Source organism: Rutidosis leptorrhynchoides, chromosome 5, assembly GCF_046630445.1.
Source record: "Rutidosis leptorrhynchoides isolate AG116_Rl617_1_P2 chromosome 5, CSIRO_AGI_Rlap_v1, whole genome shotgun sequence".
NCBI lineage: Eukaryota > Viridiplantae > Streptophyta > Magnoliopsida > Asterales > Asteraceae > Rutidosis > Rutidosis leptorrhynchoides.
In genome coordinates, this window is record NC_092337.1 from 250424270 (window position 1) to 250435039 (window position 10770).

The 10770-nt window shown below is 31.8% G+C and overlaps 1 non-coding gene across 1 annotated transcript; it reads left to right on the forward strand.

The window, feature by feature from the left end:
* Positions 1-1310: 1310 nt before the first annotated feature.
* On the forward strand, positions 1311-1417 carry LOC139850858 (small nucleolar RNA R71). The gene has a single exon (XR_011760235.1). It is a non-coding gene; the product is annotated as a small nucleolar RNA R71 (small nucleolar RNA).
* The last annotated feature ends 9353 nt before the right edge of the window (positions 1418-10770 follow it).

A 10770-nucleotide genomic window follows, 5' to 3' on the forward strand; every position in this document is an offset into this window, starting at 1 on the left:
TAGCACCTAAGTCTGCCAATGCTTCTATTGAACTAAGACTACCCAGAAAACATGGAATTGTGAAACTTCCTGGATCAGTTAATTTTTCTGGTATCTTATTCAACAGCACTGCAGAACAATTAGCATTCATAGTAACAACCGAGAGTTCTTCCATTTTCTTTCTATTTGTGATTAGATCTTTCAGAAATTTAGCATATCTAGGTATTCCTGAAATCACATCAATGAAAGGAAGATTGACATTTATTTGTTTAAACATATCCAAGAATTTGGATTGCTCGGCTTCAAGTCTTTCTTTTCTCATTTTACTTGGGTAAGGAAGTGGTGGTTGGTATGGTTTAACATAAGGTTTAGCCTTAATTGTGTTATCTTCATTAACCTTTTCAACTACCGATTTTGTTTCCTTATCTTACTCAGATTGTGGTTCTTGTGGAGTAGGAATAGCGTCATCAGAAATTACAGGCATTTCAGGTGGTTTAAGTGTGATACCACTTCTTGTGGTAATGGCTTTAGCTGTTTCATTTCGGGGGTTAGCATTTGTATCACTAGGTAGACTTTCCGGTTTTCTTTCACCTATCAACCTTGCTAGGTTGCTCACTTCTTGTTCTAGATTTTGAATAGAAGCTTGTTGATTTCAAAATGCTTGAGCATTTTGTTCATTGGTTTGTTTCTGAGATGTGAAAAATTGCGTTTGAGATTCAACTAGCTTCGACATCATGTCTTCTAAATTTGGCTTTTTATCATCGGTTTGTGGTGATTTATTTTGAAAAATAGGTCTTTGCTGATTGTAAGTATTATTGGATACTTGTTGATTGCTAGGACCTTGTTGGTTGTTATATGGAACATTTCGGTTATAGTTCTGATTTTGATTGTAGATTGGTCTTGGCGGTTGATAATTATTCTGATAATTATTTCCAGACCTTTGGTTTATGTATGAAACATTCTCTCTTTGTTCCATTGTTAGTTCAATACTGAGACAATCTTTTGTCAAATGTGGTCCTCCACACTGCTCACAACTAATTCGTATTGAGTGAATATCTTTAGATATCTTTTCCATTCGTCTCTCGACAGCATCTATCTTTGCGGAAATGGAATCAAAGTCATGGCTAGAATCGGCTCTAGCTGCTTTAGATGATCTACCGATATCTTTTTCTTGGTGCCACTCATGTGAGTGGGAAGCAGTGTTATCAATAATTTTGTAAGCGTCAGTTGCGGTTTTTTTCATAATGGAACCACCAGCTGCTATATCGATGTCTTTTCTTGTAGTGATGTCGCATCCTTGGTATAATATTTGTACTATTTGACAAGTGTCTAAACCATGTTGCGGACATCCTCTTAATAACTTTCCAAATCTTGTCCACGCTTCATATAGAGTTTCATTTGGCTTTTGTGTGAATGTAACAATTTCTCTTTGAAGTCTCACGGCTTTAGATGCCGGAAAGAATTGTTTAAGAAATTTTTCAACTAAAACGTCCCATGTATCAATCGCCCCTTCAGGTAATGATTCTAACCAATCTTTGGCTTCTCCCTTTAAAGTCCAGGGAAATAACATGAGATATATCTGTTCATCCTCAACTTCTCTTATTTTAAATAGTGTACATATCCTATTAAATGTACGAAGATGTTCATTTGGATCTTCCTTCGGCGCACCACTAAATTGGTATTGATTAGTCACCATGTGTAGGATTTGTCCTTTGATTTCATAATCTGGCACATTAATGTCAGGTTGAGTAATTGCGTGACCTTGGCCAGTGCATTTAGCTCTCATTCGGTCTTCCATACTTAGAGGTTCCAGATTTTCCATGATTGAATTTGTTGAATCTGAATCACTAGAGGATTCTGATTTAATGGGTTGTTCCTCGACAATCTCTGTTTGAATGATTGGTGGTTCCGGAGGAAAGATTAATGGTTCAGGATCTCTGAATTGTCCCTGAATATCCTCTGGATTCTCAATTGTGAGGTCGGGTTCAAAAAATGGATTATCGAAAATTTGAATTGGAGTACTTGGTCGACTAGATGACGATTCTAAAGAAAAATCAACGGTGACAATATTGGCTAGATGTCTTGATCGAGTTACAGGTGGTGAACGTACAAAAGGTGGTGAGCGTTTTGCTCGGTGCATTCACTGAATATCCTATTAGTTATAAAATATAAAAATTATATAAGTTATCAAATTAATAGACTTTTCTGCTTTTGCTCACATTTTGAATAGCCAATAGATGCAGCAGGGAGCCAGAACCCTTTAAATCGGAAGCTCACAACTCAGCCACTAACAAATCCAACTATTACTACGAAGCAGAAAATTTGGATGTCTATCAATTTAACCACTTAAAATAATTTTTCGTTGAAATTTAAAGAAATTTTAGATAAGAAATAGAAAATTCTATGTCCTAAAAACTAGAGCGTCGAGAAATAAGAAAGAAAAAGAGCGCGTCGAAAAACGTCGAAAAATAAAAGGTCGAAAAAAAAAATAAGAAAGAAAAACGTCGAAACTTAAAAGTCTAAAAACTAAATCTTAAAACTTACGTCTAAAGATATTAAAGCTTAAAAGAAATTCTATATCCTAAAACGGCAATAACTTAAAAAGTACTAAAATTTATAAAACGGCGTTGCAAAATTCTAAAGCACCTAAATCTTAGTCTAAAGAAAAAGCACTTAAAGGATTTTACGGCAAACCCTAAAAATCTAGAAAATAAAAGAACTATGGCAAAAACTATGACTTAAAACTAAATACGAACAAAAAATACAAATATTACGCTAAAACAAATAAAAGGATACAAAATATAAAAATAAACTTAAAGTTGTAAAAAGTACAATTTTTATAAAAATATTATTTTTATATTATTTATTTTATAAAACTATTAATTTTATATATTAATAAGACTAATTTAAACTTAAAATACAAAAATAATAATACAAACTAAACTAATTAATTAAAAACTAAACCCTAATTAGGGTATTAATAATAATAATAATAATAATAATATACTCCGTAATTATTGCTGTAATCAGGTCAAACCTGACGTGTCAGACAGGGCCATGCGATCGCATGGTCTGAGCGTTTTAAATCCATGCGGTCGCATGGATTAGGGTTTCGGGCAAGAGTTGGGCTGCTACAGTACCAGACCTTGACACTTTAATATATATATTTTTTTCTGTTTTCTGTTTTTAATATATATAAATATTTATATAAAATAATAAAATACTTATATTTAAAAACTAAAATAAAAATACTTTTTACCTTTATATATTTTAAACAAACTTTTAAAAATAAATATATAGATACTTTTCTTTTTATATTTTTGTATTTTTAATATTTAAAACGTATATTTTTATATAAAGAACTTAATAAATTTTTTTTATAGCGTTGCGCTTTCGGCGTTTTAGGGTCCCCGGCAGCGACGCCAAAAATACTTGATGTGCGTAGAGGTGTATACAAAATATTTATATTTTTACAAGGAAAATACTATTAAATATGATACAATTTTACACAAGTTATTTATTTATTTATAGAGTGGATATACCTAAACCTTGCTACAACACTTATAGGCAGTGTACCTAATCGTACAGTAGTGTAGTTTTTAGTAAGTCCGGTTCGTTCCACAGGGATCTAATAAACTAGTTCAACGCTATATTAGTTTTAACTTATAATTGTAAAAATACAAATATATATATAAGTAATATTATTATTATAAAAGGGAGTTTTTACCGTTTAATGACCGGTTTGTCGATTTTAAAACTTTATTCGCAGTTAAAACCTAATGTAAAATATTAAAAATAAATATAACTTAATTTAAAGCGTAAAGTAAATGACAATAATTAAAGTGCGATAAATAAAATAACGGTAAATAAAATTACGATAATTAAAAAGTACGATAATTAAAATGAATATAAATTGAAGTGCGATAATTAAAAGTGCAATTAAATATGAAATAAAGGAATTATGCTTATTTAAACTTCCGTAATCATGATGTTTGACGTGTTGATTTTAGTTTATTACCATGGGTTAATTGTTCTTTGTCCTGGATTATTCGATATGTCCATACAGATTTGTCTATAATAGTCCATCAGTCATAATCATAAAGTGTGGAAGTTTTCGTCAAATTATTCTTATTCCCGAAGTCAAATATTCCAACTAATTGGGGATTCGAATTGTAACAAGGTCTTAATACTTTGTTTAATGAATACACCAGGTTATCGACTGCGTGTAGTCCAAAGTTTTACTACTTTGTTAACAATTACACCAATTACCCTTGAATGTAATCCACCCCTGTTTTAACTAGTTCATTAACTATTAATCCAATCCCGTGTTCAGTAAAATGAACAATTATTGGTATTTATAGATATCCCGTCCACCGTACCTAGTCAAGCGTATGTGGTTATATATAAATACGTCAAATTATAAATCTATATATTAAATTAACGAGGTATCATTTAGTTAATATAAAGCCCATTAATAGCCCATAGCCTAATTTTCACAAGTGTCGTTTTTTTGTCCAAACCCCAATTATGGTACAAAGCCCAATTACCCCATCTTAATATTTTAGCTAACATCATGATTACTTCGGCTTAAATAAGCATAATAATAACTTATCTACGAGACATTAATTTAAAAAGGTTGAACATAACTTACAATGATTAAAAACAGCGTAGCGTTACACGGATAGAATTTCGTCTTACACCCTTACAACATTCGCTAACATACCCTTATTATTAGAATTTAAAATTAAAATTAAAATTATAATATATATATATATATATATATATATATATATATATATATATATATATATATATATATATATATATATATATATGTTGAGTGAGAGATAGAGAAAAAGATATCTAAAACTGGCCAAAACACGCGAAATTTATACATGTGGCCTGATACTTGGGGCCAAGCGATCGCATGGTTTTTACTCTTCCAGGCCATGCGATCGCATGGCCAGCTGGGGGAGTTCACATTTCTTTGTTTTCTTTCTTGCCGACGGTATTTAATATAATATATAATATATAAATAATTTATAGAATTATTTAAATATTATATTATATTTATGTGCATAGTTGACTTGTAATTTTTAGTCCGTTGCGTCGAGCGTTGAGAGTTGACTCCGGTCCCGGTTCCGGATTTTCGAACGTCATTGCGTACAATTTAATATCTTGTATTTTGCGTTTTGCGTCTTGTACTCTTGTAATTTCGAGACGTTTCTCATCAATAATTGGAACCACTTTGATTGTACTTTGTACTTTTGAACTTTTTTGTCGTTTGCGTCTTCAATTCGTCGAATATGTCTTTTATCTTCACCTTTTATTATTTAGAAGAATATCACTTGTAAATAGAACAATCGCAACTAAAAGCTTGTCTTTCTTGAGAGATAATGCTATGAAATATATGTTCGTTTTTAGCATTATCAGCTGGATTCTATTGGCCTACAATTTTCAAAGACGCACACCTTCTTTGTAAATCCTGTGATGCTTGTCAAAGGGCCGAAAAAATAAGTCAACGTGATGAAATGCCACAAAATGTCATTCAAGTATGTGAAGTATATGACGTTTGGGGTATTGACTTTATGGGTCCATTTCCAAAATCTCATAATAATCTATACATTCTCGTTGCCATTGATTATGTATCTAAATGGGCGAAAGCACAAGCTCTCCTGACTAACGATGCACGAGTTGTAGTCAACTTCTTAAAACGTCTTTTTGCTAGGTTTGGAACACCGAAAGCTTTAATAAGTGACCGGGGTACTCATTTTTGTAATAATAAACTTGAGAAAGTTCTCAAAAGATATGGAGTAACTCATAAAATCTCCACTGCTTATCATCCACAAACAAGTGGACAAGTTGAAAATACCAACCGAGCATTAAAACGTATTCTAGAGAAAATCGTAGGATCAAATTCGAAGGAATGGTCCATGAAATTGGAGGATGCACTCTGGGCTTTTAGAACAGCCTACAAAATTCCAATTGGTACCACACCTTTTAAACTCGTTTACGGAAAAGCATGTCACCTTCCAGTAGAAATTGAGCACAAAGCATTTTGGGCTTTGAAGACATGTAATCTTGATTTGCATGAAGCTGGACGTCTACGGTTAAGTCAACTAAACGAATTAGAAGAATTAAGACATGAAGCATATGAAAATTCGTTAATCTATAAGGAAAGAACGAAGAAATTGCATGATAAAAGAATCAGAAGTTCAAAAGAATTTAAAGAAGGAGACAGAGTCCTTCTTTTCAATTCACGATTCAAGCTATTTCCTGGAAAATTGAAATCAAGATGGTCTGGACCATTCATAGTCAAAAGAGTTTTCCCATACGGAACAGTAGAATTAATAAATTCAAAAGGGATTGAATTTAAGGTTAATGGTCACAGAGTTAAACATTACATAGATAATCCAATGGAAGTTGAAGATGAAGTTAATCACAATTTCGACACCACAGCTAACTAAGTGTGGGAAGATTCGAGTCTTTTAAGTATAATATATATTTCTGTTAGAGTTAGATATTCTGTTTTTGTGTAGTTTCCGAGAATGGAATTTGAATGGTCTTTCCCTAGCAGACCCTAAAGAACTAGTCTTCTCCCTCCATTCTGAATTTTTTATTTCTTTTAGGTTTTACGAGATGAAGAATTCCTTTGATCTGAACCATGGTCTACTACTACACGCTATGATTACTAAACGTAATAATAACATCTTTCCGAGTGAACTGGTATCATTCATAAGAGGCAAAATGGATGAAGTGAGGAAAGAACTCAGGAAAGATCATCATAAGACCATTTTGGTAAAGGAAAATCAAAATCCGCAACAAAAAGAAGAGCACAACACCTTGAAAGATGTCATAAATGTGGAAAATGGTCACACGAAGGTAAATGTTCGAACAATCAAACATATTCAAATACCGAATTTGTTACTCTATGCAGAGAAGGACCGTTCATATGTTTAGAAGAAAAGTTATTGAAGAATCGAGGTTACACCTATGTAGCTATGGAAAACCAAATCACACGACTCTCTTATGAGTCGGCTAAAGCAGGTCTCTGAGAATTCTATCTCACGGGTAAGTATGTATAGTTTTTATTTGTTTTTATTTATTTGCTTTTAACCTTTTGATAATAAACGCTGAATCGTTCGCTATAAAGTATTAAATTGATATTCAATAAAATTAGGTATGCGAAACTGAAATTATTGATATCATATAAAAATTTATTACATCACTGCAAAATTTACCGTTTATTCTTAAGGTATAAATATCTTTAATAAATCAACCCAAAATATTTCAAAAATTCGTTAGGAGTAAAACTAGGTTATGGAACCGAAATTACTTTACCAAAAAGAGGGGCGTATATTTTTGATAATATTTGATTGATTAAAGTGGGATAAAAGACCAAAAAGATTTTTAATTTTATATTTACCATGTTTTTAAAATTAATATTATAAATTTTTAAAATCAATATATTTAAGTTTTTAAATATTTTAAAAATTAATATTTTCAATTTAAGTTTGTAAAAATTAATGTATAAAAATATTAATAATATGAATTTTTAATTCTATGCATTTTAAATTTAAGTTTGGTGTGAATTTTAAAACAAAAATGTACTTTATTTCACTAAGTTAAAAATATGATTTCTAAAATTCGTCGTGAGTTGAAGATTAGGTCGTTGAACCGAAATTGCTTTACCCGAGGGCGGGACGAGAAATTTTATTATCATTATTTTTAATCTTATTGAATTAAAGCATGCCAAAAACATTAAAAAAATCCAAAAATCTTTACTTTTAAATCGACGCTTAAAATGTGACAAATTTTAAAATTTTGTCAAGAGACGGACTAGGACAACGATCCGAAACGCCCTCATTCTTAAAAGAAACAAATTTTTAAAATTTATTAATTTATATTTTATTAGTTAAAGATTTTTATAAAAAAAAAAAGAAAATAACCCCATGCGATCGCATGGGGTTTGTGCTTCAAAACCATGCGATCGCATGGGGACCGAATACTGGTCAGAATCAAAAGAGCAGCTCGCTGGTTCTGCTCTTCACAAAATACACACACATACACGAACATACCTACATAAACACCCCAAAAATCATCAATTTTTTACCAAAATTCACCAAATTTCTTGCAATAATCCACTACAATCATGTCTTTCTTCAGAAGGGGAAGCAAGAAGGTAAAGATTTCACCCCTAAAACTCTTAAAAATTGAATTTTAGTGTTCTTGAGCTAATTTTACCTAATTCGATTTTGTTAATTTCTAGTGTATTTAGAGTTAAATTGTATATTATGCATGTACAACCTAGATTGATGCTATTTAACATGATTTGAAGCCTTAAACTTCAAAATTTTTAGGAATCTAGGGTTTGTATTCTTGAGCAATTTGGGGCTTTTTGATATAAACAGGTTATGGCCAATTTTTGTCATGAATTATTGCTAAATTTAGTAGTGTAACATGTTTAGGTAGCTAAATGATCCAAACTTTGATCCTAAACATGATTTTTGAGAATTAAAGTGGACTTTTCAAGTCTAAAATTCATGAACTTGATTTATTCGATATAAATGCCATTTGAAACGTGTTCAATTGCTAGTAATGATTATTTTGACATGTTATTTGAGTAGAATGCTTATGAACTTTGTAAACATTTTCATATATGCTTATTTGAAAAAGTGTAGAATTGATAAAAATGTGAAAATGAGCATGAGTTTAATATAGATTAAACATGTCATTGTAATTGTTTCAAGTTGTTATTTTGCTAACACTAATGCATATTTGGATGCACAAATTTTGTGTTTAATGTATTTTGCAGAGAAATACCGATACTGATGGTGCATCATCATCATCTAGGCAACCTGCTCCGGAACCACAGCCAGAAATGCAATATGAGCCACAATATGAACCAGAACCTGAACAGGAACAACAACAAGAACAACAATATCATAATGATCAACACATACCATATTATGATCCGCAACAAGAATATGTTAATGCCTACGTACAATTTCTGATACATCCAATAATAGAACACCCAACAATTGATGAAGAGCTTTTGCATCCCAATTTGAGATTTGATCGAAGTTGGTGAGATTACCCGACGTACCAAAGTAACAAATTTAAACTAGTAACGAAAAATGTAGAAGTACCGAGGGTAATCGATTGGGAGCCTTTGGAAAGGGTCCAACTAGCTAACTCAGTTAGGCAGCATCTGATCCAAAGGTATGGGAACTCTTCTTTTCCCGATTGGGAACGTTTATTCACCATTCGTAGGCCTGTTGATAAGGAATGGTGTGTTGAGCTTATGAGTACTATATCACTTGACACGGATGTAGTTAGTTTAGACGATAGGAATTTTCTTTGATTTTTACTTGGTCGTAGGATGTACAGAATGTCCATGCTGAACATGGCCAGGGCTTTACAGATTTACACTCCTTCTGAATTACTACTACCTAATTGTACAAATTTGATTTATCATGGTGAAAGGGTAGATAGGAATTGGACGCCGTCTGGAGGCGTATGTCAAATTATAATGTTTTTACGCGGGGAGAAAGACACTCCTATTTAGATATTAACAAAGCCGAGCTTCGTATTATACATAGATTTTTAGCTAATTCGATTACAAAAAGAGGTAACAACAAGGAGAAAGTGACTCAACACGATTTATTTTACCTTAAGTGTATTCGAAACACTAGAAGCTTTGTTAATATTCCCTACTGTGTTGGTTTTTATCTGTCCAAAATGGTGGAAGGAATACACGATGGGGGAATAATATAAGGGGGTATTTTTGTTACTCTCATCGGAGTGTATTTGGGTGTAGATAGGGATCAAGGGGGTCCACTGATGGTGTGTAGGGAACAGGTTGAGACTTTAGGATTGCGGGTCTATCTGGGTGCAAAGGTATTAAAGAGCAGACACAATCAGGCAGTACCATATGAGGGCCGTCATCCACAGGTAGAGAGAGGTTTAGATGAGGAAATGGAGGAAATGGACGACATTAGGGATGTCATTAGGGAGGTTGTTACTGACGTTTACCAGCGTATATATTGTAGTGACCCGAACTTTTCCATGTTTATATATATTAACTGAGATTGATATTTACATAATTAAATGTTTCCAACATGTTAAGCAATCAAACTTGTTAAGACTTGATTAATTGAAATATGTTTCATATAGACAATTGACCACCCAAGTTGACCGGTGATTCACGAACGTTAAAACTTGTAAAAACTATATGATGACATATATATGGATATATATATAGTTAACATGATACTATGATAAGTAAACATATCATTAAGTATATTAACAATGAACTACATATGTAAAAACAAGACTACTAACTTAATGATTTTTAAACGAGACATATATGTAACGATTATCGTTGTAAAGACATTTAATGTATATATATCATATTAAGAGATATTCATACATGATAATATCATGATAATATAATAATTTAAAATCTCATTTGATATTATAAACATTGGGTTAACAACATTTAACAAGATCGTTAACCTAAAGGTTTCAAAAGAACACTTACATGTAACGACTAACGATGACTTAACGACTCAGTTAAAATGTATATACATGTATTGTTTTAATATGTATTTATACACTTTTGAAAGACTTCAATACACTTATCAAAATACTTCTACTTAACAAAAATGCTTACAATTACATCCTCGTTCAGTTTCATCAACAATTCTACTCGTATGCAACCGTATTCGTACTCGTACAATACACAGCTTTTAGATGTATGTACTATTGGTATATACACTCCAATGATCA